The 16,077-nt window shown below is 41.6% G+C and overlaps 1 protein-coding gene across 4 annotated transcripts in view; it reads right to left on the reverse strand.

The window, feature by feature from the left end:
* Positions 1–15,911, reverse strand: part of arfip1 (ADP-ribosylation factor interacting protein 1 (arfaptin 1)) — a 204,091-nt gene extending 188,180 nt beyond the window's left edge. For 3 of the 4 annotated variants that reach the window (XM_072592009.1, XM_072591711.1, XM_072591003.1), the window contains exon 1: positions 15,753–15,883. The gene's annotated coding sequence lies outside the window, so the exon portion shown is untranslated. Of the gene's footprint in view, positions 1–15,752 lie in introns of all 4 variants that reach the window. The other variant, XM_072592857.1, reaches the window with a different exon arrangement.
* Between the last annotated feature and the right edge of the window lie 166 nt (positions 15,912–16,077).

Below are 16,077 nucleotides of genomic sequence, written 5' to 3' on the forward strand. Positions count from 1 at the left end.
GCCTGGATTGATGTGCATCAAAGCTCCTTGGCACAAGATTTTGTGATTGCTTTGATTTTCCATCATGTGGCATGTCAATTGAGTGTGATGTTAATCTTAGAGTACATAGCTTTCAAGATCCATTTGATCTCCTAGAGTTTGTACAGCTATAGTCAGATGTACAGCATAGGAACAGACCCTTCGGTCCAACTCGTCCTTGCCGACCAGATATCCTAACCTAATCTAGATAGTTAGGGTGAACTGAAAAACTTGAGCCGAGACTGAACTTGTACCTCACATGCAGATTAAACATACCAGACGTTGTTTGCCATGTAAACCAGAGTTTGTGCCATTATTCAGTTAGATCATGGCTAGTACGCCCCTCAACTGCCATATCTAACAATACTAACAATAATCCATCAGCCACAATCTTGAAAATTTCTATTTGTGCCACACTCAGCCTTCGAGGGAAGACAATTCCAGATTCCTAATATCTTGTGGAAAAACTGCTTCGAGATTTCATAATTACATTGTAAAACTCTAATTTTAGAAAATATTATCTGTTTCCAGTTACCAAAGCAGAAGTTATGAAGTCCCAACAAATCCAACATTTTATTACAGAAAAGATTAAAGAATTAAAGCTACAACTCCTCAATGTGCCTTGGAGTGTTGCCTCATTGCCAGCAACTACAATTACTAACCATAATCTCTTGCTCTTGGCAATATGTACATCTAATGGTTATCTAAGATTGGTGTAATTCATGTCATTAGTGATACTGTTAAGGAAATTCACAGGACAGTCCTATACATTTTTTGATTTCTAGCCTAAAATTATAAACTCAATCAAGTGCAACATGCTGTTTCTTTGTTCTATTGGTCAATGTGGACTTCACTAGTTTCCTCATTTCCCCTTCCCCCACCCCACCCCAGTTCCAAACTTCCAGCACAGCACCGTCCCCATGACCTGTCCTACCGGCCTATCTTCTTTTCCACCTATCCACTCCACCCTTCTCTCTGACCTATCACCTTCATCCCATCCACCCATTGTACTCTTTGCTACCTTCCCCCTTCCTCCCCCCGACCTATCACCTTCATCCCCACCCCCACTCACTATTGTACTCTTTGCTACTTTCTCCCCACCCTCCTCTCACTTATCTCTCCACCCTTCAGGCACTCTGCCTGTATTCCTGATGAAGGGCTTTTGCCCGAAACGTCGATTTTCCTGCTCCTCGGATGCTGCCTGAACTGCTGTGCTTTTCCAGCATCACTCTACTCCAGCATCTGCAGTCATTGTTTTTACCTATTCTCAGTGTAATGAGGGCTATTTTCTGGGGGAAAGAAAAGCAGAAGATAAATGAACAGTAGTTTTAACCATAATGTGGAGGTGCTGGTGTTGGAGTGGGGTGGACAAAGTTAAAAATCATAAACACAAGGTTATAGTCCAACAGGTTATTTGGAAGTACTAGCTATCTGGTACCTGACGAAGGAACAGAGTTCCGAAAGCTAGTACTTCCAAATAAACCTGTTGGACTATAACCTTGTGTTTATGATTTTTAGTTTTAACCAGGTCACTGATGTTAAGATGCAACAATGTAGGTGGAATAGAAATTTTCATTGGGTTGCTAATTAGGAGGTCAGGTTTATACTTTCTCCTCCCACTGAAACCATGCATATTGCCTGTGAGCAAAGTGTTGATTTTAACCATCGCCTTCGGCATTTTAACCTGCTCTTTGCAGACTGAGTGCTGACAGGAAAAAAATACTTATCAGAGTTGTCAAATGTGCAAGATACAAGAAAGTATTTTTCAGAATTTGAATAGATTTCCTTTCTTTCCACTGCAAAGAAATCACAAGTTACTACTGACAATGTCTACGTCAACTTGCCGAAGGACAAGGAGGGGATGGGAGAATTTAGGGCAAGATTAAAATACATTCTAAAATCCCTATCACAGTTGGATCAGTTTCTCACCTCAACCAGAAACTTGGTCCTGTTATCACACACCTACGAAACACATTATAAATACATAACTTGTAGCATTTCCGCAGATTTAAGAGGCTGCCAGAATTCTGTCTGCCTTTTCTTTGCAATCACTATTATTCTGTCTGCTAAAACCACACAATCATCTTTTCACCCTCCTCACAAAAATAACAGGCAAAAAAAAACAAGTGAATTAGTACTCATTAGGTGTGTATCAATGTCAAAAGAAAAGGAAGTCACATAACCAAATACACTTTAATAGAGTATAATACATTTAATTCAACAGGCGTTTCCAAGAAGAATTGGATCCCTGTACCACGGAGTACATCCTTGGCCTGAAACTATTCTTTAATAGGTGACCAAAATCTAGAAACTGCATCAGACAGTAGCCTAACAAAAAATATGAGGAAAGTAACTGCAAAAACATTGGTAAGCATTCCAAAATTACATTGGACTTTGTACATTAAACTCAATAGTGTTGTGTACATTAAATATATTAAACTTCTTACACTAAGCTAATAAAGCTGACATCTGTTATGTTTAAATTGCCTTTATTCTGAAAACAGACTCCAAACCACTGCGACTGTGACCTATCAGAAGGATGCGTGAAACTTGTAAGGGTTCAGAGAAGGTTTACAAGGATAGTGCCAGGATTGGAGAATGAGAGCTACAGGGGGAGGCTGAATAAATAGACTGGGGCTTTTTTCCCTGGAGCATCAGAGACTGAGGGGTCACCTTTATAGAGATTTATAAAATGAGGAGCATGGATAGGGTAAATAGACAAGGCCTTTTCCTTGGGGTGAGTCCAGAACTAGAGGGCATAGGTTTAGAGTGAGGGGGGAAAATTTAAAAGGGACCTATGGAGCAACGTTTTCATGCAGAGGGTGGTATGTGTATGGAATGAGCTGCCATAGAGAATGGTGGAGGCTGGTACAATTACAACATTGAAAAGGCATCTGGATGGGTATATGAATAGGGAGGGTTTAGAGGGATATGGGCCGGGTGCTGGCAAATGGGACTAGATTAGGTTAGGATATCTGGTCGGCAAGGACGAGTTGGACCGAAGGGTCTGTTCCTATGCTGTACATCTGACTATAGCTGTACAAACTCTAGGAGATCAAATGGATCTTGAAAGCTATGTACTCTAAGATTAACATCACACTCAATTGACATGCCACATGATGGAAAATCAAAGCAATCACAAAATCTTGTGCCAAGGAGCTTTGATGCACATCAATCCAGGCTTATATCAAATTATGCCTTTGACTGTAGATTCAAAGGCTAATTTTGGACTAGTCCAAAGCAGAAATTACTACACCAACTCAATTTTTCATGTAAATGTGCCCTAAATGATCAGAACTCTCAACCATCAGTAGCTGAAACTTGTCTTAAACCAAGCGAATGAAATTCTAATTTGAACGAATGAAGAGGGTCCTTCCCACAAGGAAAATAAAATTGAAAAGCAATATCTCACATGAAAATTCTAAAAGGAAGGAGGAAACTGCACACACGAATTCCCTTCACTAGGACAAACATGGAACACAATGCTAAGAATTGGTTGTTCACAATCATAAAAATTGCAAGAAAACTACAGTTGGAAATCCAAAACAAAATCAAGGTCAGAAAATGTTTAGGAGAGTCATCGATATAAACAAGTTGGTGGTTCAGGTATAGACCGTCAAAACTGGAAGATAACATTAATAAACAATTTTAAAATGAACACAAAGGGGAGGGCCAAAAACAGAGTCGCAGGTAGACCAAGAGATAGAATGACAAGCATTTAAGTGGGAAACATGAGATAGTTAAATGGGTAAAGTGATATTCATGAAACAATCAGGAAACATAATGAGAAACCTACAATACAGAAAATGCATTAATAAATGAAATGGTGTGGAGCTATAACAAAGAGAGTAATTAAAGTAGAAAAACTGCAAAGCAAACAGGTTCCAAAAACAAAGTCTGAATAAGAACAAAAAAGCAAGTCAATATGACTGTGCAGCCTGCATGTCCAGCAGAAACTCACAACCCAAGACCAATTTGTTTCTCCTGATGCAAGATACCAGCAGCACATCTCTATCTCATACCACAAATACTGTCAGCTAAAAAGGAAATGGAGAATACAGTTAAAGGTTTAATTAAAGTCAATATTCAGGCCGGTTTACTGTCCAGCAGCTAACAGAATTGTTTAGAGCTCTTGAAGTGCAGTGGTCATGTCCCTAACTTTTCTCAACTGGGTGATTAAAAAAAAATCTCCTTGGCCTTCAACAAAGCTTAAAGAGGCCTCAGAAGGAACAGTCAGAATGGGCAAGTGAGTAAATGGTGCAAGAGATGTACAGGTTGCACTTGTGGAGAGAAGAGATAGTCAGCAATATGTTCATATCCACTGCATTTTATTCTCCCAACTCAAAGGGATCATGAGTAAATATGGCTACTTAAGTTGGGTGAAATTCATATAAACTGTTTCTTGACCTAGAAAATGTGCTTAGGGTATAGAATGTCAAAGGTAGTTAAGGGGTACATGAAGCATGCACAAAATGCTGTGAATTAAATAAAGATGCGATTAAAAGCAGTGCCAGTGTCAAACCTATGCTTTTGGAAAGGAATGATAGTGCTGAACATAGGAGACAGAAGAGGGGAGGACTGGTGCATTTATTTCTGGGATCATTGCAAAAATATCTGGTAAATGCTAAGACTAAAAAGCACAAAGTGAGAAGAGGATCCCTATTATGAATGCTTTTGGGAGCTGGTGTTGGACCTTGCATTCCTTAACATGGTACAGGTACCAATGCCACTCCAGATGCTTCCTCCCATTCAGTATCCTTAGAGCTCAACCCCATCTTCTAATTCCACCTCTTGTCATGTATTCACAATACTCTCTGATCTTCTGTTCTGACCTAAAATTATCTGGGCTCAGCAAAGGACTCCAGTTTGATTTTATCTCCTGATGCTCTAACTCAAAAAATTTCAGGCCCAGTGCAAAACTGAACTCTTCTTCCATAAGGCCATCTTTAAGCAGAATGCTCCCCAGCTCAACAGACACTTTCACCCATCGCCAATAGGCTCCTTCCATCTGGACTTCTTCCTCTGGTCTCTTAGCCACTTTTGATCTTCTCATGAAGAACTGTCAACATGGCATTGGCCTAAATTTCTGTACTCCTCTCACACAATAACCCGTCTCCCTCTGAATTTGCTGCACTCCATTCATTCAGGTCTAACTCTAACTTTATTATCAAAACTACTGACAAAAATGTTATCATCTGACATTCTGAACTCTACTTTGAGAGCCAACTCTCAGATACACCGTCCCATCGCCCCCATGGCACTACCACTGAACATTGAGTTATTGAAGTCAGAACTGTTACTGCCCTCAGCTCCTCCGAAGATCTTCCTTCCACAACTTCCCACATTTCCCAATTTCAAAGTCAAGAGTGGAGTACTGGAAAAGCACAGCAGGTCAGGCAGCATCCAAGGAGCAGTCCTGATGAAGGGCTTATGCCTGAAACATTGATTCTCCTGCTCTTTGAATGCTTCCTGACCTGCTGTGCTTTTCCAGCACCATACTCTCAACTCTGATTTCCAGCAGCTGCAGTCCTCTCTTTCTCCCAATCTCATGAAGCCCATTTCAACCTTCTTCCTAAAATCCACAGACAGGACTTCCCAGGAGACTCATTGTTTCATAGAAACTTAGAAGATAGGAGCAGGAAGCAGCCATTCGGCCCTTTGAGCCTGCTCAGCCATTCATCACAATCATGGCTGATCATCTAGCTCAATTGCCTAATCCTACTTTCTTCCCATAACCTTGGATCCCATTTACCCCAAGGGCTATATTGAGGCACCGCTTAAATTTATTCAATGTTTTGGCATCAACTACTTCCTGTGGTAATGAATTCCACAGGCTCAACACTCTGGCTGAAGAAATGTCTCCGCATTTCTGTTCTGAATTTACCCCCTCTAATTTTAAGGCTGTGTCCACGGGTCCTAGTCTCCTCACCTAACGGAAACAATTTCCTAGCATCCACCCTTTCCAAGCCATGTATTATCTTGTACGTCTCTATTAAGTCTCCCCTTAATCTTCTAAACTCCAATGAATACAATCCCAGGATCCTCAGCTGTTCCTCATATGTTAGACCAACCATTCCAGGGATCATCCGTGTGAATCTCCGCTGGACACGTTCCAGTGCTAGTATGTCCTACCTGAGGTGTGGGGACCAAAACTGGACACAGTACTCCAAATGGGGCCTAACCAGAGCTTTAAAACAGTCTCAGTAGCACAACCGACCCTCTGGAGATAAGTGACAACATTGCATTCGCTTTCTTAAATCACTGACTCAACCTGCATGTTGACCTTTAGAGAATCCTCGACTAGCACTCCCAGATCCCTTTGTACTTTGGCTTTACGAATTTTCTCACCGTTTAGAAAGTAGTCTGTGCTTTTATTCTTTTTGCCAAAGTGCAAGACCTCGCATTTGGAAACAGCCCAACAACACATCCCTGTTCCAGTACTCGAAACCTCTCGCAATGAAGGCCAACACATTATTTGCCTTCTTTACCGCTGGCTGTTCCTGCATGCTTAGCATCAGCAACTAATGTACAAGGACACCCAGGTCTCACTGCACACTCCTCTCTCTCCCTATTTGTAGCCATTCCGGTAGCAATCTGTATTCTTGTTTTGGCTTCCAAAGTGAATAATCTCACATTTATCCAAATTATACTGCATCTGCCACTGATGTGCCCACTCACCCAACCTGTCCAGGTCATGCTGAAAGACCTCTGCATCCTCATCACAGTTCATCCTCCCACCCAACTTGGTATCATCTGCAAAATTTGGAATGTTACATTTTGTTCCCTCATCCAAATCATTAATATATTGCGAATAGCTGGGGATCCTACACTGATCCTTGTGGCACACCACTAGTTACTGCCCCTCAGTTGGAAAGGATCATTAATTGCTACTGTTTCCTATCTGCCAATCAGTTTTCTACCCATCTCAATGCACTTCCCCCAATCCCATGCACTTTAATCTTGCCAAGTAAACTCTTATGCAGGACTTTGTCAAATGCTTTCTCAAAGTCCAAATATACCACGTTAACTCCACTAGTTACATCTTCATGGAACTCCAACAGATCTGTCAAGCATCATTTCCCCATCATAAATCCATGCTGTTTCATCCTGTTCCTGTCCATGGACCTTACTACTTTCCCTGTCCAATCACTTCCTACCGACATTTGTGTTTCTTCTGATTCCCAATGGCATTTCAAGTACTCCCCTGTTTCTGACATTACCCACCTCCTCTTTACTATGGATGTTGAATCCATTCCACATGAATCTCCAATCAGAACAGTGAGGGATTTCTGCTAATCTCCTGAACTGAAGCAGAAAGTTCCCCCCTACCCCCCTTCTCCCCATCTGAATTTGTTCTCTCATAGAACAATTACTCCTTTAATTTCTCACATCAGCCACATAGATGGTGTGAACATGGTACTTAGGACCTCACTTGGCCTGTTCATTACTGGGATTTGTGAAACATTGCTTGCTAAAATCCCAATCAGGCTCCCACCTACAATTCCCTCTCCGGTACATGGATGTCATCAATGTGGTTGCAAGCAGTCATCCAGAGCAAGAGAACTTATCAATTTTTCATCAAATTTCTCCCTATCATCTTCAATCTTCCTTTTCTCAAGTTCTGCCCACATTTCCAGTGATAAATTAAATGAATCCCACATTGACCTCAACAATACTTGCTTACATCCAGTTTCTGCAAGGACTCCATCCTCTGGTCCAGTTTTTGTCTCTGCCACATCTGTTACAAATCTCCCACTGACGTCTTTCCAAGATGTCTTCCTTTTTCTCACCTGAGGATTTTCCCCAGTGTGGTGAGCAGAGCCTCGAAATGACCATGAGCTTCCAACCACTTCGTCATTTTAATGCATCATCTTACTCTTGTTCTCCCATTACTGTCTCAGGTCTGCTGTGCAAGTTGGAGCAATAACACCTCATTTTACATTTAGGCTCTTTACAGACTCGAAAAACATAGACAATGACCTCGATGTTCCATTTTGTTTCCTTCATCGTTTCATTCCCACCAGAGTCTGGTTCTTATGAGTTTTGTTTACAGCAGAGCTGACCTGGATTCTACCAGTAGTGCCTGCTCTGGAATTCTCACGTCTCTACACCACTACTTTGTCTTTTGGTTGTGATATCTATAATTTCTAATCTCTGTCACCCTCTTCTATCTGCTCCTCTCCACCTTTTCCTGCACTAAACCCTTCATTTTGCTGGCCCCCTTCAGTTCTGAAGAGGTCATATTAGACTTGAACTATTAACTCTGTTTCTTTCTCCACAGTGGCTGCCAGACCTGAGTGTCTCAATGCTTTTGGTTTTGGTTTTGGTTTCAGATTCGCAGCACCCACAGTATTTTGCTCTGGTTGTTGTGAATCTTACAGCACTTGACAGACACCTCCAAAAAGGTCTTTTTCTCTGGCTGAGGAATCTAGTGCACAAGGACAAAGTTTCAAAATAAGGGGTTATTTAAGCATTTAAAGCTGAGTTGAGGAGTTGCCTCTTCACTCAGTTGTGAATCTTTCTAATTATCCAGACTGCATAATCGTGCATGTTACATTGTTGAACATTCTTAAAGTTAAGACCTCAGGAAATCAAGGCATATGGGCAGCAAGCAGGAAAATGGAGTGAGGCAGATTAGCCATGGTCATACTGAATGGTAGAGCATTCTGGAGGGGTCATATGGACATTTTCAGGTTCTGTTTCTTATGTCCTTCATCTCAAAATCCTGAAGCCTGCTGCCAACTTTTCATGCTCCCCATCTTTGTTAGCATGGTGGCTCCGTGATTAGCACTGCTGCCTCGGAACCTGGGTTCAATTCCAGCCTCAGGCGACTGTCTGCATGGAGTTTGAACATTCTGTCTGTGTCTGAGAGTTTCCTCTGGGTGCTCTGGTTTCCTCCCACAATCCAAAGATGTGCAGGTCAGGTGAATTGACCATGCTAAATTGCCCGTAGTGTTCAGGGATGTGTAGATTAGGTGCATACTCAGGGGCAAATATAGGATAGGGGAATAGGTCTGAGTGGGTTACTGTTCAGAGGGTTGGATTTGTTGGGAAGAAGGACCTGTTTCCATACTGTAGGGATTCTAATTCTAAAACAAAATTTCTTATTCGAGCATTGTTTTTAAGTTTGCGAATGGTATTAAAAGGGACAGGTAGTATTGAGGAAGTGGGGAAGGTGCAGGAAAAACTGGGATAGACTAGGAGAGTGGTCAAAGAAGTGGCAGATGGAATATAATGTGGCTATTATGAGGCTAAGCACTTTGGTAGGAAGAATAGAGACAGACAATTTTCTAAACAGGAAACTCTTCAGAAATCTGAAGAGTTCTAGTCTAGGATTCCCTTAAGGTTACATGCAGGTTCAGTTGGCAATTAGAAAGACAAATGCAATGTCAGCATTCATTTAAAAAGGGCTAGAATGCAGAGGCTGTATAAGACTCTGGTTAGATCACATTTGAATTATTGAGAGCAATTTTGGGCCTCATATCTAAGGAAGGATGCACGAGCATTGGGGTGAGGGAGTCCACAAGAAGTTTTGCAAGAATGATGTCGGGGATGGAGGGCTTATCATACAAGGAGTGGTTGAGAATTCTTGGTCTGTTCTTGAAATTTAGAACGCTGAGGAAGAATCAAACTTACAGAATACTGAGTGGCCTGGATAGATTGGAAATGGAGAAGGTGTTTCCACTCGTAGGAGAGACAAGGACCAGAGGGCATAGTCTCAGAGTGAAGGGACGACCCTTGGGAACTGAAATGAGGAATAATTTCTTCAGCGAGAGGATGGTGAATTTGTGTAACACACACGACAGAGGGCTACAGAGGCCAAGTAATTGTGTGTATTTAAGACATAGATAGGTTGTTGAATAGTAATGGGATCAAGGGTTATTGGGAGAAGACAGGAGAATAGGGTTGAGAAACCACAGCCATGGTGGTGCAGACTTGATGGGTCAAACAGCCTAAATCTGCTCTAATATCTTATGTTCTCTCATGCCTAAGCCAAGACCAGATGAATATGTAAATTCATTTTAATCAAATATCTTCCTTCTATGATCAGGCAAGGAACAAGAAACTGGTTTTGCAAGAATATTTGTTTGAAAATTGAGAATCACTTCCAACCTCACAAAACAAAAATCACAAAGCTCCTTTCTTCTATTGCTCAAAAAGCCGAATGCAAGGTCAATTAACAAAAAATAATGTGCCTGTTTGAAAACTGCTCAGAGACAAAGTGTAGCCATAGGCATCGGAAATAAGAAGTTCAAATGTGGAACGTTGTCAGAATAAAAGACTACTCAAGGCAAAAAATGGAGAAGAGATGCAATAGTCAAGAAGAGGCATCAAGGTAATAAATGGGGAGAAAGTTAACACTGGTAGAGGGTAGTGAGTATTAGAAAGGCCTGAAAAGAATCAAGCTATATCGCAGTATTAATATTTAGGTCCACAGCAGCAATCAAACTATATCCAGATGCAAAGAATATTAAGCTAAAACAGGCATAGCAGAGATTAGACAAGACATTTACAGATCACAGACTGACAGTCAAGAAGAAATCATGTGAAACCATCAAAAAGTAAAACTCTGAGGGTTGAAATGTTGGGTCAAGATTAAATTCATACAGACAATGTCTGAATTAGTTTGTGATCAATAAACGATGGGTTTCTTTGTACTGTGTGGGCTTGAGTTCAAAACCTCAATATAAATGTGCTAAATATACCATAGGTAAAGTCTCATGGATAATAAGGATATAAAGACAGTGACCTATGCCAATTATGGCACAATTGCTACATCAACACAAGATCACTGCCACTATAATAACTAACCACTTAGTCCTAAGTAGTTTGAGATTACTGAAGGCCCCATTAGAAAAGGAGCTAATAAAATGCTCACTTGTCTTTCGTAAAATTACAGGGAAGTTAAACTGAGATTTCTATCATCAGAACTACTCAATTGTGCGTAGATCCTAGATACTGTTGCTAGGATGTGTCCAAAGATTAGTTATTGTTAAAAGAAAGTAAATCTGTCAGCAAAGACAACGCTAATTTAAAAACATGTGCAAAAATCCTTGACAGTAGACCTGAAACTGACAAAGCCATTGGTCCAATAGCATAGGAAAAGAGTGTTTGCACTCTTAAATCAGCTAAAATCTCAACTCGTCTGATTTTTAAGCTCACAAACAGTGTAATAATTGATCAGAATCAGTCATTACAGTACCTAGTCAATCACTTGCTAGAACATGTGCTGTGAAATCAGCTGTAAGGTGAGTTTATAGCATGTCTAGCCACTCAGACACAACAACAAATCTGTTAGCATTGTATTGACATTACACTAGTTTTATTCCACAATGGAACAAATCACTCTCTCCAAGTTTCACACCTCTAGCCATTCGATCAGGAGTCAATAACTGTTATAAGCTGGGGATTTCCCAAATGCACAGCATTGCAAGGAGCCTTGATCATCGTCTGTCAAGATATACCAAAGCTGCTATTATTTTAACTGATAAATTATCATAAGTTACAAAGTCAGAAAATGGCAATGAATTACAGAACAGCACTAATTTCATAAGAAACATGAAACATCTCAAAAGCTGTAATTTGTAGTATAAACATATGTTAAAAGTAAAATTTTAAATGAACTCTAAAATAAAACAAAGAACTGCAGATACTAGAGATCTAAACAGTTCTAAAGAGTCATCACCAGACTGAAAATGTTTACTGTTTTCCCTCCACAGACGTGGCCAGATCTGCTGAGTTTCTCCAGCAATTTCAGTTTTAATTTGTTTTAGATGAACTGTCTTACAGGTCATGGAACAACTACCAAGGGGTTCTGCATGGGTTTTCTGAAAACCAGAGCAGTAAAACCACGATGTGTGCATGGAAACAGAGTCTTTGGTCCAACTCAGCTGTACCAACCAGACATCCTAAACTGATCTCGTCCCATTTGCCAACATTTGGCATAATCCTCCCTAGGAGAAAGTGAGGACTGCAGATGCTGGAGATCAGAGCTGAAAATGTGTTGCTGGAAAAGTGCAGCAGGTCAGGCAGCATCCAAGGAGCAGGAGAATCGACATTTCGGGCATGAGCCTAAAGAAGGGCTCATGCCCAAAACATCGATTCTCCTGCTCCTTGGATGCTGCCTGACATGCTGCGCTTTTCCAGCAACACATTTTCAGCCATAATCCTCCCTAACCATGGACCAATCCAAACGTCTTTTAAATGCTGAAATTATACTCACCTCCACCACGTCCTCTGGCGGCTCATTCCATACACACACCACCCTCTGCGTGAAAAGAGCCACCCGTCAGGTCCCTTTAAGGCTTTCCTCTCTCACCTTACACCTATAACCTCTAGTTTTTGACACCTCTATCCTGGGAAAAAACACTTTAGCTATTCACACTATCCATGCCCCTCATGATTTTATAAACCTCTATAAGGTCACCCCACAACCTCCAATGTTCCAGGAAGAAAAGCCCCGGCCTATTCAGCCTCTCCCTATAGCTCAAATCCTCTAATCACAACAGTATTGTAAATCTTTTCTGAACCCTTTCAAAGGTTCACTGATGTCCCTTAGAGAAGGGAGCATACTTCATTAATCTAGTGACCCACAGCAATGCGACGTAATCTTCACTCCTTCTCAAAAGGCCTGAAATGCCTCTACTGAATCAAAAATGTTTTACAAAAAAAAACTGTAACTGACCTGCACTGCAGGTGCTCATCGCATTCTCACGAGCAATTATGAATAGGCAGTAATTGCTGGTATTGCCAAAAACACATTTCTGTGAGTTAATACAAATTTTTTTCTCTCATTTTAAAAACAGTGAAAGATCTAAGTTCAAAGCTTTTTTGCAATGTTATGTGAACAAGATGAAGAGTGTCTTTCTCAATGGAACAAACAATATTCAAAAATGAATTATGGAAAGCCTAACATGCACCATGCTTTAAACAGGAAATAGAACGATTTTCAGATCCTAACTTAAGTAACTTGGCTGATGAAGTACAGTATCAGATTTCTGATCATTACTCTCGCTGTAGAATCTTAAGAGATAGTTGAGCATTCCTGATAAAGAGAAATGTATGGGAAAAACAAAGAGCAAGCTAATTCTACAGAAGTAGGACAATGTGCAGCCCATCAAAACCACTCCACCATTCAATCAGTCAAAAGCCAATCTGACTGTGGCATCAACTCCACTTTCCTGCCTTCTCCATTACATTTTCAACTCCTTGGACATCAAAACCCTGAACATTTGCAAGACAAGGCTAACAATGAACTAGCCTCCACTTCTCTCCATGGAAGAGAATTCAACAGATCAACAATTCAAGAAATTTCTCATCTGTCTGACATTGTCAGCTCTGTTCTTTTAAACTGTGCCCCCAATTCTAGATTCCTCATCGCTCCTAAGGAGGCACCTCCTTAACATCTATTCTGTCAAGAATCCTCAGAACTTTGTTTTTGTAACTTTCTCATTCTTCTAAACTGCAATGAGTACAGGCCCAACCTACCCAACCTTTATTTATAAGGCATTACGTTCGTCTCAGAAATCAGTCTAATGAACGTTCTTCTGACATAATTCCAACACAAGTATGTACCTTCTGAAAATTTAATGATCAAATCCATGCACTGTACTCTCGGGGTGGTCTCACCAATGTGTTAATCAGTTGCAGTTATTTTAATACCCACCCATTTTGCAATAAAAACCAACACTGCATTTTCCTTCACAATTTCCTTCAATACTGAGAGAGGAAAGATTTAAAAGGAACGGAGGGGACAACTTTTTCATGCAGAGGGTGGTGCATGTATGGAATGAGCTGCCAAAGGAAGTGGTAGAGCGCTGTACATCTCTATGACCTGCATGCTGGCTTTGTGTATTGTACAAGGAAATCTAGATGATTTTGTACTACAGCATTGTGCTTCACTTTTCAATTCCTCTTGCCAAAGTGGACAACCTCACATCCACACACTATACTCAGTCTATCAAATTTTTGCCCATTCATTTTCTTATCTTTTTTCTTATCTTATCATTCCCTCCTTTCACTGACCATTTGTATCCTCACAATTTGCTTTTGTACCTCACATTAGCAGAAAATCTGGCGATAATAAAATCTTTCCTTCAAACAAGCCATCAATATTGATCATAAATAGTTGTGACTACAGCACTGATCCCAATGACACGCCACAGTCACCGCCTACCAACTTAAAATTACCCATTTAACCTCATTCTTCATTACCTGTTAATCAGTCAGTCCTCTAATCATGGATCATTCCAACACGATGAACTTCGTCTTGTGAAGTAATCTTTTATGTGGCACTTCAAATGCATTTTGGAAACCCAAATACACTACACCCCCTGTATCAAACCTCAAAAACATTAATAAATTTGTCAGGTACAGTTTCCCTTTCTCAAAACCATGTTGACTGTGCTTGATTGTATTATGATTTTGGTTCCCCCATGTTCGGCTACTACTGCTCGATGATGAACGTTAGTATTTTCCCAATGACAGATGTTAAGCAAACTGGTCTACAATGTTCTGTTTTCTGTCTCCCTCCATTCTTGATGAGATGTTAACTTTGCAGTTTTCCACTCAGCTGTGGACATTCTAGAATCTAGAGAATTTTGAAGATTACAACCAATGCACCCACTTTCTTCACAACTGCATATTTTATTCAGACCAAGGGCACTTGTTAGCAGTTAATCACGCAAGTTTTCTTTGTATAATAAAAGAAAATTACAGTACAGGAACAGGCTCTTTGGCCCTCCAAGCTGTGCCGATCCAGATCCTCTACCTAAACCTGTGACCTATTTTCCAAGAATCTGTATCCCTCTACTCCCTGCCCATTCCTGTATATCCAGATTCATCTTAAATGCTGTTATGCCTCTTATGATCATAGATATGTTTCCTTTTATGATCATGACTGCTTTAAATTCTCCTACTGCCACCCACTTTTCACTATTCTTGAGACTTATTAAATGGCCTATTCCACGAAGACTTTTGTATCAAAGTTTCTGTCACTTGTCAGTGTCATATGAGTTCAGTGTTATCCTCCAAGGGGGCCAATGGTCACCTAAGCTACTTTCTAAACATATTTTCCTTTTTTAAAATACATGTTCTGCATCCATAGCCCAGATAAACCCATGCTCCTGAATGTAAAAATATCAATTAAGCAATAAATTGGATTTTTCCTGAATAAGAAAGTGCACACTTTTGAAAACCTAACAGCTCTGTCCCTCATTAAGGGCCTCACCCGCGAGTTCTCAGCAAGACCAGCAAAGTAAATGCTACAAGCTCTGAATGTAACAAGAAAAAGTTGAGTTACACTGACATAAACCCTTTAACTTGGGAAAGTTGACGAAGTGCACTACAGGAGCCAATAACACCGAACTTATATACTGGCCCGAGGAGTCATTAGAGAAGAACTTTAACGCGGTTCTTATTAAACTCTAGCCATGCGGACACTATCTTCCACGGAGGCGGTGCTCAGGCCGAGAGCCAACAGTTGCTGCTCAGTGCTGCCTGGACACGTAGGCAGAGGCCCGGGCGGGGAGCGGGGACAGAGGCGGCAGCTCCCTGACAGCTCGGCCCAGGCCCTAAACCCGGCCCCGGGGGTACACCTCCTGCCCCTCCGGGACCCCGGGGGGGTCCACTCACTCCTCTGCCCCTGGTCAACACTGACCACTGACGGCCCGACACCCGGGAAGGGGGTATCCGGGCCATCCTCCAACACCGACCTCTCCGGGCCCCGCTCTTACCTGCCGGCTGTTCGTCAGCTTTTCCCACCGTTTATCTCACCGACCGGCCCCCGGCGGTCATTGAAACGGCTGCCGGAAACAGGAGAGGCAGCAACAACATCCGGGTCTCACACCCCCCGGACAACCACCAACATCCGGGTCACACCCCACCAACCCAACCCCCAGCAACATCCGGGTCACACCCCCCCAATCCAACCCAACCACCACCAACATCCGGGTCACACCCCCCCCAATCCAACCCAACCCCCAGCAACATCCGGGTCACACACCCCCAACCCAACTACCAGCAACATCCGGGTCACACCCCCCAACCCAACTACCAGCA

This window comes from Chiloscyllium punctatum, chromosome 1, assembly GCF_047496795.1.
Source record: "Chiloscyllium punctatum isolate Juve2018m chromosome 1, sChiPun1.3, whole genome shotgun sequence".
NCBI lineage: Eukaryota > Metazoa > Chordata > Chondrichthyes > Orectolobiformes > Hemiscylliidae > Chiloscyllium > Chiloscyllium punctatum.